Here is a 21,782-nt window from a genome sequence, read left to right as displayed (position 1 = left end):
TGCCATTAATGTTTCTCTTAGAAAAGAGAACAATTAGTTTTTATTGTCCCTTCTTCATTGTTTCTTCATGTATAACTAACTTTGGATAATTTAAATACATGTCAGTGATGGAAAATTGTAAGTTGCAATCCACCTCCTTCTGGAAGAATGTACAAATACACAAACTCTCTCCTATTTATCAGTATTTTTGTTCAAATAATACAAAAACAATATTGAGAAGGATTTCTCTCGTCCTCCCCAAGGTGATCTCTCATCCTCACCCTCACTTCACAATGAGGGTGACAGAGCACTGGCACAGGCTGCACAGAGAGGTGGTGGAGTCTCCCTCTCTAGAGACTTCAAGACCCGCCTGGATGCCTACCTGTGCAACTCAGGCAAGGGAGATGCTTTGGCAGGGGGGTTGGACTAAATGATATCTAGAGATCCCTCTCAACTCCTGCAATTCTGTGATTGCCTAGGCTGATGACTTCACTCTTAAATCAGTGACAAAAGTACAATGCCTAGCCCATTGAGGATCAAGTCCTGGTCATTGGATGTTTCTGCAGAAAACCAAACATTTATAAATATCATCCTAATGCATCAAACATGCATACTTTCAGTACAAATTAAACTTTAGTATTTCTTGCTTTTCTGGGCTTGTCTGGAGTATAATCCTCACTGAAAATATAAAGAAAAGTATTTTTGTTTGGAAGTTAGTTCCTATAATCTGCAAATATTCTACAAGTTTTGCCCTCCACTAGGCATTGACAGGAGATGAGAAAATCAAGGGGAATGTTTTACTCTATCAAGGTTTGTATCAGTATCTCAGCTACATAGGGAAACCCAACTCTGGCTGTGGGAGAATTATATGTGATGTATGATTGGATAAGAAGGCAAGAACTACAATGGTTGGAGAGAAGACTCCATAGAATTGTTTGGGTTGGAAGGGACCTTTAAGATCATCTAGTTTCAAACCCCTAGCTACAGGCAGGTACACCTCCCTCTAGACAGGCTTCCACAAAGAGACCAGGTTGCTCTAAGCAGAGAAAAAGACAATAATGAAGCATATGATATTTCAAAAAGTCATGAATCAACAACAAAAACTAGATTTTTGAGTCTCAGTACAAAGCTCTTCAGATACTGGCAGTGTCTTTCTTAAGACTACAAACAGTGTATGAAGACAGATATAGAAAAGATGAAAAAAAATACTTTTGACAGAAAAGACTGTAATTCACATAACATTTAAGAGAAACTTTCTTTTGTTTTCAATGCAAGGATGTGAATAATAATTTAGATGAAATTGTAGATAAAGAGACTGACTATTAGCACTTTCTGAGATCACAGAGCAGACATTCATGTACCTATCTACTTGACACATCTGTTTGCAGATTCACAAAGTTTCATTAAATTTAGTAGGTTGTGATTATTTGCTTCAAAAGTCACATCAGAAAGGCTTCACTGTATAGTCTAGTTTAAAAATTCAGTTATCAGCTCAAGCAGTTGAATATATTAAAAGGTATACAAGGAATATTGAAGAAAGAAGAAACAAACATTGCTGTCTGAAATGTCTTTTCAGAAACTCTTGGTTGAGCAGTTTTATATAATGAAGGCATCCTTAAAATACAGTGTTATTTGAGATCTATTAGGTAAACAAGCAAAGAAGCAGGTATAAAATGAATTATATTTGTATTAGAAGACCTGGCTATTTTTGATACCAGCTGGCAAGTTGCTTTCAGTTTCAAGGCGTTACTATGAAACCATTGACTGATAACGTATTACTTCCCGCATACTAATGAGACTCTGTTAGAGTAAGACTGTTAGAAGGTTCACATGAAAACACTGTAGAAACATACAGCAATAAGATACTCTTTTTTTGTGAAGAGTCTGCCATACATGAAAAGGATAAAGAAGTTTGGAAGCAGCAGTTCCCAGGTCATCAGAAAATCCTACACTTCATGAGAGTTCTGTGATGAATTTGGCATTAAATAACCCAATCCAGATCAAATGAAACAGGGAAAATAAGAGACAGAAGTAACAAAGTTCCCAGTCTGCTATTCCTGCAAAACTCTTGTTTAGTGAAGATGACAGAACCATATTTTCTTGGAATAATAGATGATGTGACTCCAATTCTCAGTAGACTCTTTGATATCTCTCAGGAATGTGAACTGCACCAGTGCATGGTCACTACAGCTCAAGCAGCCTCCAATTCTAATGTCATCAATCAGTTCACTTGAGCTAATGAGCTCAAGTCTATCACTGTACTCCTCCTTGTGCAGCTTGGCTCAAGAATCTAAACCTGATACATTCCAGGAGCCTTCTGAATTGCCTACAGATTACCATGCTACTTTTACAGCTTTTCCTCAATTGCTTCAAAAGGAGTGTGTATGCATTTATGAAAGCATAACCAAAGAGTTTTTCCTTAAAAGAAAAATTCTGAATGAAGAATACATCATCCTGGGTAATTGAAGGAAGAATACACTTTGTTTAAACAGAGAAGAAAACTGAGAAATATATTTTAAACAACCTAGTTTAAATTGGTAGGTATTGTATAACTCATTGCACACTTACTTATCATGTAAAATGTAGGGGTCAAAAAACACAAACAAATAAAAAGAAAGAAACTATTCAAAATGATGTTTAATAGAAAGCTGAAAATTGTCAGTCAAGTTGAATCCAGTGTAATTTTCATTAAATTCTAGAGACAATCAAGTTCACCGCACTTGATGTTAATAATAAGTAGTGTTAGGAGATTTTATTGTGATTAGTGATGGCTATACAGTAAAATAATGACACTGATGAAGAAGTAATTGAAGAAATTAGTTTCTTGACATTCGTAAGAATGAATTGCTTCCAGTTAAGTAAAATATGCAATCAATCAACTCAAGCAAGGACATTCTCATGGGAAGAATGGAAAGACCACAGTACAATTTAAACTATAGCTAGTGACCTAGAGCGAAGTGTAAGTCATGAGATAAATATTTAAACAAACTTTATGAAAGCTCGGCATTCACTAGTGAAGCTGCAATGGTTTAATACAATAAAGTCTATTGGTTAGGACACACTTTTTGTCATGACAGAGCATGAGTGCATGTGTGCAGCAGAACTATATCATCCTAAAAGTTTTCTTTGTTTTTTTAATTTCTCTTAAGTGCATAAATGTAAGACTTCAGTATGATTTTAAAGGGAGATTTTATAGCAGTTGAAGCTCTGGCTCACTAGTTTCAAGTTAATTTTCTTCTAGTGTGGAGGGATACAGGCGTTAATGCCATCTTTTTTCTATTAACCAGAAATTATTTTATCCCATCATAAAATAGGCTAAATTAAAATGAAATAAAGAAGACTTGTAGCTTGTCACAAACAAACAAAACAAAACAAACAAACAAACAAAATAAACCCAAACAAACAAACAAAAAAACACCACCACACGCAGGTAGTCAAATTCTTTGAGATTTTAGCTGAACACCTAAATCCACTGCTTTTTAAGAAGAACAGAAAGGTTGGAGATTTCTTGTTCTCCCAAGTTTATAAATTACATTGAGTTATTTTGGACTATAACTTATATTTATATAAATGTTGTAGATTAATGTATAACATATTTGTATAAGTCATATAACAATAATAACATGCTATGAAGGTAGCTGTTGTTCATCTTGGCTTTCATGTTTACACCAGGTAGAAGTACCCAGAGCATAAAAAAGAATATATTAGGAGCTGTACCATGGGTGCAGAGTGTGCCTGGCCCTGGCAGAAAGGACAGCAGCCCCAGCATGCCTCTCCTGCATACTCTGCTGCAACACCATGTTCCATCTCTTGGGGTTTCTACCACTGACGTGATTAGGTAATTAATGTATATATACACTACGTATTTTTCTAACCACCTGTTTTAGATACAACAAATATTTATAGCTACTCATGCACTAACTTCAGCTTTGCAATGTCATGAGAAGCAGCTGGATGCAAGAACCAGTATTTTCCACAGGAAAAGTCACTCTGGGCTGGGCAGACAAATACAAGGTCTGTAACAACAGTTTTTCTGACTGTCTTGTGAGTGGGGCAGAGTGTGTGAATTGGAGGGCACTGGGGAGGGTGAACATGGACCGGCTTGTCTGCAGGGATGTGGATTCAGAACATCAGCCCTGTGATATGAGATTAACTAGCTTGTGTTTCAACCACACCTGGGGACAGGACCATGGAAAATGCTTGTTACAAAAGGTGCAATTTCTTGGAAGAATTTATGTTTTGTGTTAGCAGGAAACATGATGTTGGGATCACTGTGTTGTTTAACTTACTAAACGCAAAGCTGCAGACGCGTGTACAGGACACTGAAGATCAGATTGTGAAATTGTAGCATGCTACTCACTTCACATCTACCACTTTTAACAATGTTTTTACCTGACAGAAAACAGTCAGTAATTCCAGGAAGTCCTTAATGAAAGAAAAAAAAAAGAAAAAACAACAACAACAACAACAACAACAACAGCAACAACAAAACTGATGCCCACTGTAAATCCCTTTCTGCACATTTTGCTTGCTGTCCTTGTAGTTTGTTTATGTTACTAGATGATTAGCTCACTCTCCTGCTCAGATATATAATGTGCATACTGTAATTTTGTTCCTCCTGTCTTAGATGTCCTTCAAGATCAATCCTACTTAGGCAACTTATAACACTAAGCCATTGCTGTTATGCAGTCCTTTTTTTTCTCTCTCTTCTTTTTTTTTTTTTTCTCCAGTGTGGACTCTAATGCTAACACTTTCTATAATATGTAGATTTATGAGGTCATGATAAGATATTAGGTAAGAGATAGTTCTGATGGTAAAAATGATTAAATTATTTTTCCAGATTTTACAGTCTAGCCATCTTAAAACTTTGTTCCTTTCACAGTTCTTCTCAAAACATTTACACAAGAGGATAAACAAAAAAATACTACGACCATTGAGAAAGAAACTAAAAAAATACAGGTTCAGGTAGCAGAGAATGAAGCAATAGCAGAAACACTAGAAATATATTGATCATAGAATCATAGAATCATCAAGGCTGGAATAGGGATACAGGATCATCCAGTCCAACCATCCACCTATCACCAATAGCTCTCTCTAAACTATGTCCCTCAACACAATGTCTAAATGTTCTTTAAATACTTCCAGGGTCAGTGACTCCACCACTTCCCTCAGCAGCCCATTCCAGTGCCTAACCACTCTTTCAGAGAAGAAGAATTTCCTAGCATCCAGTCTGAATTTCCCCTGGTGCAACTTGAAGCCATTCCCTCTAGTCCTATCATTAACTACAGGAGTGAAGAGGCTGACTTCCAGCTCACTACAGCCTCCCTTAGGTAGTTATAGAGAGATAAGGTCTCCCCTCAGCCTCCTCTTCTCCAGACTAAACAATTCCAGCTCCCTCGGCCGTTCCTCAGAGGGCCTGTGCTCCAGATCCCTCACCAGCTTTGTTGCCCTTCTTTGGACACACTCCAGGGCTTTGATGTCTTTCTTGCAGTGAGGGGCCCAAAACTGAACACAGTACTTGAGGTGTGCCCTCAGCAGTGTCCCAGGGGGAGAATTACTTCCCTGCTTCTGCTGGCAACACTATTTGTGGTACTGCTGGCTCATGCTCAGCCAAGCAGTGACCAATGCCCCGAGATCCATTTCCTCTACACAGTCTTCCAGCCACTCTGCCCCAAGCCTGTAGCATTGCCTGGGGTTGTTGTGGCTAAAGTGCAGGACCCAGAACTTGGTGCTGTTGAACCTCGTCCCATTGGCTTCAGTCCAGAAATCCATCCTGTCCAGATCCCTCTGTAGGGCCTCGCTACCTCCAGCCAGATGGACACTTCCAACCAACTTGGTTTCATCTGCAAACTTACTGAGAGCAATACAGCTGAAGAAGATATTGATATAGAATATCACTGTAAAACAGGCAACCTATTCAATATATATAGAGAATTTATGTATGTTATCACATATTTGGTATTAATATTGTGCAAATCTGAAAATGTACATATATATATATGAACACTGTTATATATGCTGAATATATATGCTGACTAATTTCAGTATCAGAAAGCTTTTTTTCACTTTATAAGTTCAGTACGGGTGAAAAAAAGGATAGCTGCAGTCTTATAAGATGTTCTACTGAATTGAATTTTTGATTATTACTGCCTGAAGCATTTTACAGTTTTGAAATTTCTTAGTAAGAGCTGAAGATTTTGATTTCACCAGTTAGATATGTGCATAAAGATTCATAAAATTAATCAAAAGCAGCTAGGACAATTCCCTGAGTGTGTAACAATCAGACATTCTGAGAAGATATACTAGCAGAACAAGAAAATTATAACCAGTGACTCTCGTGGTGCTTTTAAAATTTTACAAGCAAAGCTTTGATTATATATGTCCATCCTCACTTTTCACATTGTATTTCACAACAAAATAAGACAGAACCTCAGCTGGAGTCAGTTTCCTCTTAAGACATGTACATGAAGTAGTATCTATGCATGTCAGCTGAAGGTTTTAATCTCCGTTACTCTCCCGACTCCCTTTCCATTGTCTATAATTTACTAGAGGTTTATTCTTGATTAACATTTTAAATGTCTTACAACATCAAACAGTTTTATTATACTTATATAAACGTCCTCCAATTTGGTAAGAAGCTCATTCTATGGAAACAATGCAAACAAAATGAGCTAGCTTTGAAAATAATAAATTGAAAATGTCATTTTCATATTTGTTTCTTTGGATTTGCAAAGTCCATGCAATGTCTTAAAGTAAAGCACTTACCATTTGACATGAAAATACATCTATTTTTTGATGTTTTTTGCTTGTTGGTCCAAGTAATCAGTGTATATAGTATAATTTGTCTAATGGTATGACAGAGAGCAATGCATAAGTAAAAATATTTAATAGCCAGAGGGTTTTGTCCTTCAAATATATCTCCTGGCTGCATGAAATGACCATATGAGAGAAAGATATGCTTCAACAGTGCATGTGAGTAATTCTGCTTCTTTATAGCTGAATAATTCTTTGAAATGGTCGCTCTCAGCAGAATGTGGAAAGAATTGCTGAAGACAAATTATTACAATGAGCAGTCTGAGCTAACCATCCATAGGTGAAAATGTTTACATTCCTGAAAAACTACTCTTATGATTCAGATGAGGTACAGAACTTCTCAGAGGCAAAGCATTGCACAAATTATGCCATGAAACACAGTATCACCACTATATCACAGGAGGTGGAAAAAATTATTGTGATCTCAAGACGGTTGACATTCAAGCACCACTTCTTCCAAGCTTAAGATCAGTAAACCTGTGAGAGTGTGAAATCAGGCAAAGTTGGCAAGAGACCCACATAAATGAGCAATAAACCAATGGAAAAACACAAACTGAAGGAAGTCTACCAGTGTAGATAAGAGGTCTGGCCCTTGGCAGGAATAAAGGAACATGTAAATATATGCAGGGATGTGACCAGGAAGGCTAATGTCCACTTCGAATAAATCCAATGAGAAAGGTTAAGGACAACAAGAAAGATTTATTTAAGTATGTCAGTAGTAAAGGGAAGGTTATGGAAAAATGTGGGTCCAGTATGATTCCATGATTGTCAAGACCTGCCAAGTAGATGAGGGGAAAGCAGTGGATGTTGTGTACCTTCATTTCAGCAAGGCTTTTGATACTACTTCCTGTAGCATCCTTGTAGACTAGCTTTGAAAGAGTGGGATAGATGAAGGGACAGTGAGGTGATTTTAGAACTGGCTGATCCATAGAGCTCAGAGAACTGTGTTCAGTGGTGCAGTGTCTTGTTGGAAGCTTGTAATTACCAGTGTTCCTCAGGGGTCAGTACCGGGTCTGATCTTATTCAACATCTTCATCAGTGACCTGGATGGAGGGATAGAGTCCACCCTCAGCAAATTTACTGATAATACAAGGCTGGTAGGAGTGGGTGAAACAGCAAAAGGCTGCACTGTCATTCAATGATACCTAGTCAGACTAGAGAGTTATGCAGAGAAGAATCTTACAATGTTCAACAAGAGCAAGTGTGAAGTCCTAGCTGGGGAGGAACAACTGCATGCATCGGTACAGGTTAGGGCCTGGCTTGCTGGAAAGGAGCTCTGTGGAGAAGGATATGGGGGTCCTGCTGGACAACAGTTTGGTCATGAGCTAGCAGTATGCCCTTGGGGCCAAGAAGGCCAAAGTGGTATCCTGGGATACATTAAAAAGAGCTTGGCCAACAGGTCAAGGGAGATGATCATTCCTATCTACTCCACCCTGGTGAGGCCATGTCTGGAACATTGCATCCAGTTCTGGGCTCCTCAGTTCAAGAAAGACAGGGAACTTCGAGAGAGTGTCCAATAGAGGGCCACAAAGATGATGAGGGGCCTGAAGCATCTCCAGTGAGGATAGACTGAAAAACCTGGGACTGTTTAGCCTGAAGAAGACTGGGTTGGGGGTGGCAGCTTATCAGTGTTGATGAATATCTAAAGGGTAGGTGCCAAGTGGATGGGGACAAGCTCTTTTCAGTGGTTTCTAGTAACAGAACAAGGGGTAATGGTAACAAACTGGAACACAGGAAGCTCAATATGAGCATGAGGAAAAAAATATTTTCTTTGAGGGTAACAAAGTACTAAAACAGGCTGCCCAGAGATGTTGTTTCTCTGGAGATATTCAAAACCTATGTGGATGTTTTCCTGTATAACCTGCTGTAGGGAACCTGCTTTAGCAGGAGGTTGAACTTGATGATCTCCAAAGGTCCCTTCCAAACCCTACAATTCCGTGATTTTGTCAGGTGTTGGGCTAGGCCCCCACCCTAGGAAATGGTCATGGCACCAGGCTTGCCAGGGCACATGAAGTGTTTGGATGATGTTTTCTGACATATGTTTTGATTTTTGGGTGGTCTTGTGCAGAGTCAGGAGTTGGACTTGATGATCATTATGGGTCTCCTCCAGCTCAGGATGATTCTATAGTTCTATGATTACTAAGCATTAGTAATTCTTCCATTTTAAAGGAACATTGTAGGTTTTGATTGTTGAAAATAAATACTATCACAGAAAATATCAAATTACACTGTGTTCTATCTGTATAATAACTTTAATCTCCTTTTCTTTGAAATTCTTGTCAAGTCTTTGATCTGGTGAAGTGATGTCTGTCTACAGGTTACAGTAATTCATAGATTCATAGCTACATTAGGTTGGAAAGGACCTACAAGATCATCTAGTCCAACCATCCTCCTATCACCATCCCTACCCACTGAACTACTAAATCAAATCCCTTAGCACCTCATCTAAACGCTTCTTGAACAGCGCTAGGGATGGTGCCTCAACCACCTCCCTAGGCAGGCCATTCCAGTGCCTGACCACTCTTTCAGAGAAAAAAAATTTCCTCAAATCTAATCTAAATCTTCCCCGGAAGTAAGTCTGAGTATTTAGATACAAGGACTTGAGTCTTATGATTAAGGGAAAATATTATTTATACTTTTTAAAAAAGTATAACATATTTTCAGTTCCATGGCAAGTTTTAACTATACTATATAGCCATAAAGTTTTGTTCTTATTTTATCTGCTTAGATGTCAGTTGGTAAAATAATCTAATAAAGCTATTGGCAGTATACCAGTATAAAATTTTACATCAGGTTCATAATATTATTTAAAATGCTTTTATTTATAATGGAAACGTGTGACTCACAAAGAAATGAATGTTTATTATGGATCATTTAACTTGCCATCTGTACATTTCTTAAGAATGAAACTTTCATCATAGTGTGACTTTGTTCAGGATATCAGTCTGCTTTTTATGCCATGGCTTAATTCATTCTCACAATAAAATCACACTTGCAGTTGGCAGATGAAATATGGAATAATGAGGTACTTACAGAAATTAGATTTCTACATTATAGTATAATCAGATTTTAATGAAACAAGTAACATATACCATTCATATAAATTTGGTTTATGAGAAACTTCATTTGATTAATACCAGATTTGTTTTGGTTGCCAGAAAAAAACGGGATGATTTATTCTTTGAGGTAAAGCATTGCCTTATCTACTTAAAATCTATTATGACTTTAAATACAGTTTATATTAATTCTTTTCTATTGGGTAATTGGTGGTCCACAGAATTATTTAGAGTAATGAAGAAGCAACCTTAGCTCATTCTGCACTTTTTAATTTCATGCTTGTATTCTGTAAAATCTTTTCCATAAATTAACTTTCAACAGAACATGGATGCAGCAGAAAGCATAAAACTTAAATATGTATTGATTAAAATTGTTTCCAGAATCAATGAAGCTAGAATTTCTGGTGAATATGTTATCAGTCAGTGTAAACTTTGCTAATAAGGCATGTATTCTAACAGTAGCGAACTGAGTGAGCCAAGTTAGAAATAGTAAAGTCAGCAATATCAAGATAAGTATTTGAATGTTTGCAACAGTTATTGCAAGTTTAATTGCCAACTTCTATTCATCCATGATTAAATCTGTGACACCTACAAAATGTCCTTGGCCTACATCCTCATTTCTTCTATAGAAATACAACAAAGAATGAAAGTCAATATGAAAACTTATGTCTGACTGTGAGTTTTTGCTGCAGAACTTTAGGAACCTCATTGGATTTAAAGGCTAGCTGTTAAAGACTCTCTTATAACCTCAGAAATACAACTCCAAAGGGAAAAAAAAGATCCTATATATGTGTTTTAAAAGTATCATATCTCTTTAATTATATAATATGATGCCTAAGCCCTAAGTAAGGTACAAAAATGGTCTCAAGTGCCCATGGTCCAAACATCTCCTTAATGTACGTGTATACAACAAAATAAAGATGGAGAAAAAACCTGTATGAAAACAGGCACTTGTATATCCAAGACACAGTTATGAAGGAAAATTCCCCATTTTATCCATTTATATTATAAACATAACTTATTTTCTGAATATTTTGGTTTTATTTCCATACTTAGACCTCAGGGTCACATACAGATTTAATTCTGTAATGTGAGGTTTTGTCATCCTAGTATCCACAATCCATTATTTTGTACAATAAATAGCACAATGGATGAACAACTAGATGATTTATGAGACAACTTATGAAGCAGCTTATAGGGATTATAAATATGTAGTGAAGCTGTGCAGGGAGAAAATTAGAAAAGCCAAAGACCAGCTAGAACTGAACTTGTCCACTAAGGTGAAAGACAACAATAAATATTTCTATAAATACATCTAAAGTGAGAGGAAGGCTAAGGAGAATCTCCATCCCTTGTTGGACACGGAGGGAAAAAGACAAAACTGAGGTACTTAATGCCTTTTTTGCCTCAGTCTTTACTAGTAGGACTAGGTGCTCCCTGGTCACACAGCCCCTTGTGCTGGAAGATAGGGATGGGAAACAGAATAGACCCTGCATATTCCATGATGAGATGGTTTTGGACCTGCACTGAAAAGTGGAGACTCACAAGTCCATGGGGCCAGATGGATTACACCCTAGAGTGCTGAAGGAGTTGGCATATGTGGCTGCCAAGCCACTCTCCATCATCTTTCAACAGATCTGGCTAACTGGGGACATGCCAGTGAACTGAAGCCTGGCAAATGTGATGCTCATCTTCAAAAAGGTCTGGAAAGAGGATCCTGGTAGCTACAGACATATCAGTCTCACCTCTGTGCCAGGGAAGGTTATGGAATGGATAATCTCAGGAGCCAGCATGGAACAATTAACAATCAAACAGGGGATCAGACCCAGTCAACATGGGTTCATGAATAGTAGATCCTGTTTGACAAACCTGATTTCATTTTATGACAAGGTGATCCACTAAGTGGATGAAGATAAGGCTGTTGATGTGGTCTACTTGGACTTCACTAAAGCCTTGAACTATGCCCCCCACAATATTCTCGTGGAGAAGCTGTCTCCCCATGGTTTGGATGTGCATACTATCTGCTGGGTTAATGGAGTTAAATCCAGTTGGCGGCCAGTCATGAGTGGTGTCCTCCAGGGCTCAGTAATGGGACAACTCCTATTCAACACCTGTATCAATGATCTTGATGAGGAGATCGAGTGCATCCTCAATAAGTTTGCAGATGACAGCAAGTTAGGAGGGAGCACTGATCTGCCAGAGGGTAGAAAAGTGCTACAGAGGGACCTGGATAGACTGGATCAATAGGCCAAGGTAAACTATATGACTTTCAATAGGGCCAAGTGTTGAGTCCTGGATTTTGGTCACAGTAATTCCAGGCAACCCTACAGGATTGGAGAGGAGTGGCCTGATAGAAGGGGACCTTGGTGTACAGATGGACAGTTGGTGAATATGAGCAAGCAGTGTGCCTAGGTGGCGAAGAAGAAGGTGGTGAGCAGGACTAGGAAAGTAATCTTCCCCATGTACTCAGTACTGGTGAGGCTCCACCTTGAGTACTGTGTACAGTTCTGGGAACCTCAATACAGTAAGGACACTGAGGTGCTGGAGCAGGTCCAAAGAAGGGCAACAAGGCTGGTGAAGGGCTTGAAGAATATGCCCTATGAGGAGAGACTGAAGGAACTAGGGCTGTTTAGTCTATAGAAGAGGAGTCTGAGGGGAGACCACATTGCTGTCTTCAAATATCTGAAACGTAATTGCAGTGAGAACAGGGTTGGTCTCTTCTCACTGGTGACAGGTGACAGAACAAGGACAACTGGCCTCAAGTTGTGCCAGGGGAGGTTTAGGTTGGATATCAGGTTAAGCTATTTTACAGAAAAGGTTGTTAAGCATTGGAATAGGCTCCCCAGGGAGATGGTTGATTCACCATCTCTGAACTTGTTTAGAATCCATTTGGATGTGGTGCTCTGGGACATGATTTAGCGGGGGGTTGTTAGTCAGAGTAGTATTGTTAGGTTGTGTTTGGACTTGATCTTGAGGATATTTTCCAATCTGAATAATGATTCTACAATTCTATGACAGGGCTCAAAATATTATAGAAGTTGGGGTTACAGCAGTCTGGTGGCCAGTCACTACTGGAGTTCCCCAAGGCCTCTGTATTAAAGCCAGTTCCCCTTAATGTTTTCATAAATGATTTGGATGCAGGACTCAAAGGTTTGCAGATTGTAGATGATATTAAACTGGAAGCTGCCACTGACTCCCTTAAAGGTGGAGAGGCCATGAAGAGAGATTTTTAATACTGGAGAGATGGTAATTCAACAACCGTGTGAAATTCAACAATTAATATGTGCCAGATTTTGAATTTGGGATGGGGCAACTCCAGATACATTTACATTCTGGAGGATGAGAGGATGGAGAACAGCTCTATAGAAATGGATCTGAGGATTTTGATTGATGGCAACTTGAATGTGTGTCAGCAGTGTCCCTTGGCAGCTCAAAGGGCCAACTGTACCAGTCCTAGTGCTGCCACTGGGTGAGGGATGGGATTGTCCTGCTCTGCAGCTATGCAGCTTCAACTCGAGCACATAGGAAGGGCATGTTAGAGCATTTAAAAAGCTACGAAGATGACAAAAGGTATAGTGGGCAAGATGTATGAGAATCAGTTGAGATTTGTTCAGCCTAAACAGAGAATGCTGAGGGGAGGCCTCATGGCAGCCTGCAGCTCCTCATGGGGGGAGCAGAGGGGCAGCACTAAGCTCTTCTCTCTGGTAGCAGTGACAGGGCATGGCATGGAGCTGTGTCAGGGATGGGTCAGGTTGGGTGTTAGGGAAAGGTTCTGAACCAGAGGGTGGCTGAGCACTGAACAGGCTCCCCAGGGCAGTGGTCATGGCACTGAGCTGCTAGAGTTCAAAGAGTGTTTGGACGATGCTCTCAGATGCAGGGATGATCCTGTGTGGATTTGGACTTTATGATCCCTGTGGGTCCCTTCCAACTCAGGACATTCTAAAAATTTTAGGTAAAAGCTAATGGTTGACTCATAAAATCACAGGTAATAACAATAAGTTAAAAAGTAGGCTGAGTAAGCAGGCAGATAGAAGTACTCTGTCAAGTATTTGGAACAAAAATGTTTGAAAAGGATGTAGAAAAGTCATAAATGGGAATAGAGATCCAGTGAAATGCCTTTCTAAGAGATAAGAGTCAGGACTGTGTAGTTTATCACAATAAAAACTCCCAACAGGTGACTTGTTTATGGTGTATAAGTTGCGTAAAAGCAGACCCTCATCCCACCAGGCCAAAACCCAGTTAATTATGACACATTAATCTCCCAGAGAAAGAAACCAGAGACAAAGACTGGAAATGAAAGCCACTTAAATGTACAATTAAGACAGATTTTTTCAGTAAAAATAATTAACTTGTGAAAATCTGAAAGGAAGAAATCATTTCCACTCGTGACATCAGTGGTGATTAAGTACATAAACGTCTATTGCTGTCAGCCTGCTATATGCTTCCTGTCTTTACACAGTTTGACCCTCTAAGTTCCACATTTAAGCAATACTAACAAGTACAGACAAAGTTAAGCAAATAACTCACATAAAAAAATATTTTACATTGTGTTGACAAGTTGTGACATGCATAAGTATATTATAATGTATGCAAATCAATTATTCAATTAGTAACGGGAGAAGTATATTATCATTTTGGTTATCAGTTGTTTTAAAAGACTTCTCTCCCTTTGCAGTCTTACCCATTAATAATCCTCATATTAAGATTTTATTTTGAAACATCCCCTCTAAGTTTCTTTATTCTATCAGGTTATGTATATTTGCATGGAACGTTGTCAACCAATTATAAATTAAAATTTACAAATCTAAATTATGTAAGTCTTGTAATAATGAGTTCATTTTTTAATATAAAGATTTGATCTCTGCTTTATTTGAGTTTAAATAAATCATCAAGTCAAACCATTTAATGAGTCTTTTCAGTAGCAATCATATGATTTAATTTGGATTGAAATTATTGTGATCACTATTCTACTCAAAGAATAGCTTTTTCTGTGTTTTTTGTTTGTTTGGTTGGTTGCTTGGTTTGTTTTTCTAAAGAACAGTAGGAGGAAATAGAATAATAAAAAAAGTAACTGAACATCAGGAAGCAACTCTTTACTCTGCAGGTGACCAAACACCAGAACAGGCTGCTTAGAAAAGTTGTGGAGACTCCCTCTTGGAGATCTTCATAAGCCCCATGGAGGAATTCAGTGACACGCTTTTGCTTCATTCACTCTCCAACGTCAGATGTGGTTTGTCACACTGGCCCTCTGCTGCCATCTGTCACACTGCAACAAAATATAATGGAATATTGGTGGGAAGGTTTAGCCTCTATTGCCAAACCATCGACATGTGCCTTTGACATCATGGTCCAACATTGTAAAATAGGAGGCATTACCTTCAGAGCAGCTCTTGCATGGCAAAGAATGTGTAGCACAAGAGAATATTTTATAAAGGAGGCATGAACTCTTCTGTCAGATCATCACCAGAGAAACAGGAAGAGTAAACACTGCATAATCTAGATCAAGATTATCTAGATCAAAAGAAATAGGTTACCCACAGAAACAATAACTTCCATTTTCCCATTACACGCAGTGCCTACTCTTGAAGTCAAAGGTGTTATTTAAAGAACTTCATGACCTGGAGCAGATGAGAAATGTAGGAAATACATTCTCAAAATAGTCTAGTACTGAAGAATCATTCTTAATGGTGACAAAAAGAGATCAGCAGTGATCTTTGTAGCCCATGTACCAAATGGAACATTACTGTAGTACACTTTGCAGGTATTTACATTAGTTGGAGTGTGGGAGACAGGCTTCATGATACTTGTTCTAAGACTGCCAGCAAAGCAGCATCTAAGAAGGTGAATAGCTTCATTCATCTCCCTTTGCTGCTTTTACCAGCAAGAACAAAACCCTGCAGCTATGAAATGAGCTCTGAAACTGGAAAAAAATCTGAACAGGTTGTGACAGCACCTGTACAAATTCAAGGTATTGCTGCCACGCATGAATGAGTGCAAAATCCAGCAGTCAGCATTACAAGGCAATATACACAGTACAGTTACATTTTGAAAAGTGGCAGTAAGCTGCAGCTAAAGCAACACAGAAGCTGAAATGTGATGATTTGGGATGACATCACAGGAGATTAAAGTATTTGAGCATGCATGTTATCAGAATCTAAATTGTTACAACCTCTTCTTAACACTACCACAATATCATCTATCTTAGTTTTAGTTAAGTAGGACTGAAGGATTAGGACAGGAAATCCACGGATTTTTTCTTGTGATTGTTCCAGTAAACATAAAATGAGGATTAGATGATTTGTGAAAGGCCTGGCTGTGGAACTGAACTAGCTGAGGCAGTGGCTTTTCAGTACAATGTGTCAGGATTTGGCCTTTGACATGATTTTAAAAACATATGATAGGGTAGAATTATTGCATTTTTGACTGAAGTACTCAATAGATATATATCTCCATGAAATACAAGAATGGCCTAAGCCATGATCAACCTTATCAGGGATATGTTCCCTGCAAAGGGAAATAACAAACTTCTGTGATAGTTACATGACACTCCAGCTGTTGATCTTTTTAAGGCATATCAAAAATTTAATCTACTTCACTGACAGTTTTTAATATAACTATATTTAATTATCTCCTAAGATAAATCTCATCTTGTATTTTTTGCACTTCAGAACTGACATCCATAAAATATACTTAAAAATTTTTTGTTACACTGAGAACACTGACCTGCAACTGGTCAACATCCTTAGTTTTCATTAAATATGGAGTTACATGAAGGACGTACATAAGAATACACACAAACCATTCTATGATTCTATGATTATAAGAATGAAGAAATGACAAGATCTTATCAGATCAGACTAAATCAGACTGATGAGCTCTCTATAATCAGTATACACTCTATGCACTTACAGAATCTTAGAATGGTTTGGATTGGAAGGGAACTTTAAGATCATCTAGTTCTAACCCCCCTGCTATAGGCAGGGACATCTCCCACTAGACCAGATGGGTCAAAGCCAAATTCTGCCTGGCCTCGAATGCTTGCAGGGTGGGAGCACCTACAACCTCAATGAGAAACGTTCCATGGTCTCATCACCCTCACAATAAAGAATTTCCTCCTAATTTCTAGTCTAGGTCAACCCTCTTCCAGTTTAAAGCCATTTCCTCTCATCCTGTTGCTACATGCCCTTCTAAAATCTCCCCTCCAGCTCTCCTATAGGCTCCCTTTAGGTACTGGAAGGCTGCTATATGGTCTCCTCGGAGCCTTCTCTTCTTTAGGCTGAAGAGCACAACTCAGTCTGTTCCCATAGGTGCTCTAGCCTTCTGATAATCTCTGTGGCCCTCTTCTGGATCCATTTCAACAGCTCAATGTCCTTTTTGTGTTGAGGGCCCCAGAACAGTACTCCAGGAGGTGTCTCACACGAGCAGAGTAGAGGGGCAGAATCACCTCCCTCAACCATGTTTCTCTTGATGCAACCCTGGATACAGTTGGTCTTCTAGGCTGCAAGTACACTTTGCCAACTTATGTTGAGTCTGTCATCCTTCTCCTCAGGGTGCTTTCAAGCCATTCTCCACACAAACTGTGTATGTGCTTCAAATTGCCCCAACTCTGGTGCAGGATCTTACACTTGCCCTTCATAAAGTTGGCATTGGGCCCACCCTTCAAGCTTGCCAAGGCCTCTCTGGATGGCATCCTTTTCCTCTAGTTTGTTGACTGCATGACTCAGCTTCGTGTCATCTGCAAACTTACTGAGGATGCACTCAATTCCCCTATGCATGTCATCTACAAAGATGTTAAATAGCAGCATTCTCCACTTGGACACTGAGCTGTTGACTGCAACTCTCTGAATGTGACCATTGAGCCAATTCCTCATTTGGTGAGTGATGTGTCCATCAGATCTACTTTTCTCCAATTTGGCAACCAGGATGTCATGCAGGACGGTGTTAAATGCTTTGCGCTTTATGCCACATGAATCAGATAAAGGTACAACAAAATAGATGACCATAACTATGGAGTCTTTCTCTTATTTCTATAAGTGGAGATTAATGCCCAGAAAAATAGAAATTTTGATTCCTTTCAAAATCTTGCCTTTCTATAAATTTTCATGCATCATAGACTTCTTATTAGCTATAGAAGTATTCGATCCTTTTAATGACAGCAGTTTGTTTTGGCCATGTTATCTCTTAACGTGGAAAGATTCCTGGTTAAATTATGTGTTCTAAATAGTGTATTTTCCATCTGGTTTAAAAACTGTTTCACAGTCTCTGATCTTCTTACTCTCACCCTTGCACCCCTCCTATTTCTCTATTATTCTTTCAGAGACAGGGTAACATTTACCAAATGAAATGTTCCAGTGGAAGGCATACTCTTGAATTCTGTATGATGCCATTAAAAGTTTCATAAGCATCTTTCCTCATGAACATGCTGTTTAGTTGACTGCTACATGATGAACAGAGGATTTCAGTATGTTCTTTAAAGCAGAATGTGGTTTTAGTTTTCAGATTCAAGTTTTTCTCTGCTACCAAGTTTATGAAGTCCAACCAAAATAGTTTTCTGTTGTTTCCTCCATATACTTTATGGCAAACTGCATTATTCAGATGTTCCCCTGAATATCTAAATGTTCACAATCTACTTATTAACAGTTCCACCACTATGTTGATATTTTATAATTTTGTCTATTATCCTTCTGATTTTGATCCCTGATTTTAGTAAATCTACACCTCCACCAAATTACAGCAAATTCAAAGTGTTTACATAATATCTAATGCTAATGTTTTAAATCCATTGTCTTTAATTTCCAGTCGTGCTTAAGAAGATAGACTTTTTCTTCCTCCCCTGCCTATTGCTTACATTCTTCAAGAAACGGTTATTATTGCTCCTTGATCCACTAATTACTTTTTTACTTGCTACTGTGTGTGCTTTTTTCAATCAACTGGATTTTCTACTGTTCAAACTAATTATCGTAAATGCTTTGTATTTACCCTTGTTGCTATTCTGTTACATCTTTCTACATTAGTTTATACCATTTCTAGATAGTAATATTTAGTATTTCTGTAAATAAATGGAGAGCATTTGTATTTTACAGTTAAGTGAATTTTCTGGATTTTTGTGTGGGGAAAGGATCAACACTGGTTTTTGAAGATATAATGTTGAAAGGTAATTTCATTATATGGCAAATAAACAGTGATTATAACAGTTTTCCACTTTTTTAGTTGCACTGTTGATCTTGTTTATCAATGCTACCACAAAATACCTATATATCCAATGTTATTCCCGCAATTAAGTGAAGCTCATTAATCTCATCTTATATGTTATCTGTTTTAGAACTTGTAGGATTTCCATTCAGTTTTGAAAACTTTCTAAAGCAATTGAACAAGTTAGTGGAACAGTAAAAACAAGCTTTTATTCTGTTTTAAAATCTTACGTATGAGGGCTGCTCTGAAAGTAATGCCTCCTATTTTGTTTTGCTGGCTCACAACATCAGAGATGGATCATAGAGTCACAGAATCACCAAGGTTGGAAAAGATCTCCAAGATCATCTAGTCCAACTGTCCACCTACCACCAGTATTGCCCACTAAAACATGTGCCTTAGAATCACATGTAAAATTTTCTTGAATGCCTCCAGGGATGGTGACTCAACCACCGCCCTGAGCTGCCATGGTGGTATGCCATTAGAGGCTGAATACATTTTGTTGCCATGTGATAGACGGCAGCAGAGAGGCAGCCTGACAAAATGGCCTCTGATATGGATGTGCATAAGAAGCAAAGGTGTGTCACTGAATTCCTCCATGGGGAAAAGTTGGCACCCCTTGACGTTCATTGACACTTGCCGATTGTTGATGGAGACCAAACAGTGGATGTGAGCACAGTGAGGTGGTGGGTGGTGTATTTAAGCAGTGGAGAACAATGTGAAAGACAAGCCATGCTCTGGACAGTCACACACAGCTATCACACCTACAAAATGAAAAGTGATTCAATCAGCTCATCCATGTGAATCAGAAGATTACAACCAGAGTGCTGTGTATGGAGCTGAATATCAACTGAATTTCCTAAGAAATGATGGTGATAATGTTGGAATATCACAAACTTCGCACCAAATTTGTCCCATGAATTTTCATACATAGGTTCATAGGTTCATAAGGTTGGAAAGGACCTACAAGATCATCTAGTCCAACCATCCTCCTATCACTATCCCTACCCAACTACTAAATCAAATCCCTTAGCACCTCATCTAAATGCTTCTTGAACAGCGCTAGGGATGGTGCCTCAACCACCTCCCTAGGCAGGCCATTCCAGTGCCTGACCACTCTTTCAGAAAAAAAATGTTTCCTCAGGTCTAATCTAAATCTTCCCCGGCGCAACTTGTGGCCATTCCCTCTCGTCCTGTCATTATTTATCAGGGAGAAGAGGCCCACCCCCTCCTCACCACAACCCCCCTTCAGGAAGTGGTAGAGTGCAATAAGGGATTTGTCAGAACCTATTGAACCAGTATGAGACTGAAGGTGATAGTTTCCTGGATCACATAACTACCAGTGATGAGACATGGTGTCATCACTATGAGCTGTAGACAAATTAGTAGTCCATGGAGTGGTGACATGTGAACTTTCCATCAAAGAAAAAGTTCAAGATGCAGACTTTAGCTGGAAATATTATTTCACACAAATATCCAGAATTTTGGAACATTGAGATTGTTTAAAATCACTGTATTTAATTGCTTTGTATGAGGTTACTCCTGTTACGAGTGGTGTCCCCCAAGGGTCAGTTTTGGGGCCCATCTTGTTTAATATCTTTATTGATGACCTAGACGAGGGAATTGAGTGTACCCTCAGTAAGTTTGCAGATGACACCAAGTTGGGAGGATGTGTCAAACTGCCTGAGGGTAGGGAGGCCCTTCAGAGGGATCTGGATAGGCTGAACAGCTGGGCTGAGCTCAATGGGATGAGGTTCAATAAGACCAAGTGCCGGGTCCTGCACTTTGGCCACAATAACCCCATGCAATGCTATAGGCTTGGGGCAGAATGGCTTGAAGAATGTAGAGAGGAAAAGGACCTGGGGGTGTTGGTTGATGCTCGGCTCAACATGAGCCGGCAGTGTGCCCAGGTGGCCAAGAAGGCCAACAGCATCCTGGCCTGTATTAGAAATAGTGTAGCCAGCAGGAGCAGGGAGGTGATCATCCCCCTGTACTCAGCTCTGGTACGGCCGCACCTCGAGTACTGTGTTCAGTTTTGGGCCCCTCACTACAAGAAGGATATTGAGGCCCTGGAGCGTGTTCAGAGAAGGGCAACAAAACTGGTGAGGGGTCTGGAGCACAAGTCTTATGAGGAGCGGCTGAGGGAGCTGGGATTGTTTAGTCTGGAGAAGAGGAGGCTCAGAGGAGACGTTATTGCACTCTACCACTTCCTGAAGGGGGGTTGTGATGAGGAGGGGGTGGGCCTCTTCTCCCTGATAAATAATGACAGGACGAGAGGGAATGGCCACAAGTTGCGCCGGGGAAGATTTAGATTAGACCTGAGGAAGCATTTCTTTTCTGAAAGAGTGGTCAGGCACTGGAATGGCCTGCCTAGGGAGTTGGTTGAGGCACCATCCCCGGCGATGTTCAAGAAGCGTTTAGATGAGGTGCTAAAGGATTTGATTTAGTAGTTGGGTTGAGATAGTGATAGGAGGATGGTTGGACTAGATGATCTTATAGGTCCTTTCCAACCTTATGAACTTATGAACTTATGAACTAGGTTGTCATGGTTTTGTGTTTTTTGTTGTGTTGTTGATATTCCATATCATGACATCATGTGGTGTGTTGGGAATTGAAGAGTTAATGCTCTAGCTGCGTATTCCCGACTGGGAATCAAACCCGGGCTGTGGCGCTGAAAGTGCTGGCTCCTAACCACTAGCCCAAGAGCATTAGCTCTTCAACTGATGGGTAAGGCCTTGGTGGTTC

The sequence above is a fragment of the Cyrtonyx montezumae genome, unplaced genomic scaffold (assembly GCF_038088225.1).
Source record: "Cyrtonyx montezumae isolate F1298 unplaced genomic scaffold, pur_monq_1.0 scaffold_3, whole genome shotgun sequence".
NCBI lineage: Eukaryota > Metazoa > Chordata > Aves > Galliformes > Odontophoridae > Cyrtonyx > Cyrtonyx montezumae.
The sequence above is the reverse complement of the archived record's forward strand: the minus strand, read 5'-3'. Positions refer to the sequence as shown.